The sequence below is a fragment of the Motacilla alba genome, chromosome 1A (assembly GCF_015832195.1).
Source record: "Motacilla alba alba isolate MOTALB_02 chromosome 1A, Motacilla_alba_V1.0_pri, whole genome shotgun sequence".
NCBI lineage: Eukaryota > Metazoa > Chordata > Aves > Passeriformes > Motacillidae > Motacilla > Motacilla alba.
The window spans coordinates 24,940,350-24,942,563 of NC_052031.1; the positions used below are offsets into that span (position 1 = coordinate 24,940,350).

At 48.5% G+C, this 2,214-nt stretch overlaps 1 long non-coding RNA gene across 2 annotated transcripts in view; it reads right to left on the reverse strand.

Moving 5' to 3' along the window:
• LOC119708822 overlaps positions 1-365 on the reverse strand; it is a 29,476-nt gene extending 29,111 nt beyond the window's left edge. For both annotated transcript variants that reach the window (XR_005259229.1, XR_005259228.1), the window contains exon 1: positions 268-365. This is a non-coding gene — a long non-coding RNA (uncharacterized LOC119708822). The remainder of the gene's footprint in view (positions 1-267) is intronic.
• Between the last annotated feature and the right edge of the window lie 1,849 nt (positions 366-2,214).

A 2,214-nucleotide genomic window follows, 5' to 3' on the forward strand; every position in this document is an offset into this window, starting at 1 on the left:
GCCCCGCGCTGCTCCGCCCGCGCCCCGCGGAGCCAGCGCCGCCCGAGCCGCTGCTCCCGGCGCTCAGGGCACGCCGCGCACGTGTGCCAGCTGCCGACGCAAAATCAGCCCTTCTTTCCCCCTCCCCAACCCAGGTTTATTCAGAATTAAAGTTGCTCCCCCCTCTTTATTTTTTCCCCTCTGTCCCCTGTCTCGAGCGGTAAATAAAGCTCGTTTTCTTGTCTTTGCAGAAAGTTGCTGGCGCGCTAGAATAGAACCCGGGCTTACCTAGTTTGGCAGGGTATGCAAAGTAGGATTGGCTGGATCAATTAGAGAATTATCTATTTATGAAATGTCTAGCTGCAATGGAAAGAGCTGGTACAATTATGAACTGTTGTCTTGACAACTGGGAAGGACTGATTGGATCATTTTATCAGTAGGGTTGCTGATTTCAAAAGCAAACTGCCAAAAATAGTAAGGGACTTGGGCTTCAAAAAAAGATTTTTTTTTTTTCTTCTCTGTCTTAGCTAGTAGGGAAAAATGTAAAGGGGGTGAGGAGAGGGAAAAGGGTCTCACCAGGAAAGGTCCGTGATGCAGATTTATTGGCAAAAAGCCAGAGTTGCTATTGTAAATTTCTTCCCCGGTTTCAATGTCAACCCAAGCTCGTATTTGAACCCAGAATCAGGGCAAAAGCATTATCACTCTGTCACTTTGTTGCCAGAAGTGGATTTTTTTTTTTTTTTGCTAATATTTTACTGTTACATCTGACAGGATTTCACATTTTCTGTAGCCCGCCTTTAGTACGTTGAACTGCCAGACAGAGAAATTAATACCCTGAGTGACTGTATTTTAATTAAGCAATTTCATGCAAATTACAAATTTTAGATTGCCAAATAATATATTGCACAAAAATTGTAGGCTGGCTGATCTGATATGCATGGAGTATTACTCTTCCAGGCGCTGTGCATACATGGGAAAATGAACAAAAATGCTAATTTCCAATCTACTATGCAAACGGTAAAAGATGCCTATTTAGATACATATGCTTTCCTTAGGAAGGGTAAACAGTTCTTTAATTTAATATAGCTGACACTTGAAGATGTGTTTTTCTCTTTTACAAAGAAAATTTTTGCATTGAACAAGTAAATGAGAATTCGAGTAGAAAACATCTTGTTAATGGCGACTAATAAAAACTAATATCGCATGCAATATAATGATATTAAACCTTGTAACTGGTACATAAAGCAAGATAATTCCTATTGTTGCTCTGTCAATGAACATCAAATACGCTCGCATATTAAACACATACTGTCCGACCGGGGATGCTGTTAACCCTGTGTGTGGCCGTTTCCCGAGCACCTGCAAGGGTCGAACGTGACACGCTTTAAGCAGCCCGGACGGGCAATCGCCGCTCTCGGCCCCGGCAGAGAAGGGCGAGCAGCGGGTTTTCCCGCGGGCGGAGCAGCGGGAGGCGCGGCCGCTGCCCCCGGGCCCGCTGCGGGAGGGCGGGCGGCGACTCCCGGGCCGCTCCCGCCGCTCCCCGGGCACGGAGCCTCTGCCGGCCGCCATCCCGCAGGCCGCATGCCCGCTCCCCGCACTCGGGTGCCGCGCCAGTCCCGCCCGGGACCGCAAGTTTGCGGCGCGGGGTGCGGGCGTGTGCCGCAGTGGGGACGTGGAGCCGGCAGCGCAGGGTGCACCCGCCAGGGAGCTCCTCTCGGGGCTCTGCCGCTCTCTCAGAGGGTGATCCGAGGAATAAGCAGCCACGGTTCCACAAAGCCTCTTACGATAAAAGTTCGTACGAGCCCTGGCGTCCTCTCTTGAGTCTTTTATCACCGGGGCTACTCGCTCGGGTTGAACCATCAGTGTTTGTCCCTGCTTTTGCTTTCTATTTTAACGACTTGATTTCCCAGCACCGCGAATAAACATCAGCGGCTCTGCAGGAATCCGCTGAGGCTTCCCAGATGCTGTACACAATTAACCTGGTTGCAAATTTAGCAGTCCCAAGTACAGTACTTACAATCTTATCTCAAGTGGACGGGTATACTGGAAACTCCTGAGCATCTTAGGCACTTTCAGTGAGTAAGTAGGCTGAACACAACAAATCTGTGGCATAGAGGCTGATCTGAATTTTAACCACACTATAGTTAATGTTTTTCCCTCTTTATACTTTTTTGTCCTTTTTTTTTTCCCCCTGGGGTAATGGGTGGGAAACAGATTAAGTAACACAGACACACA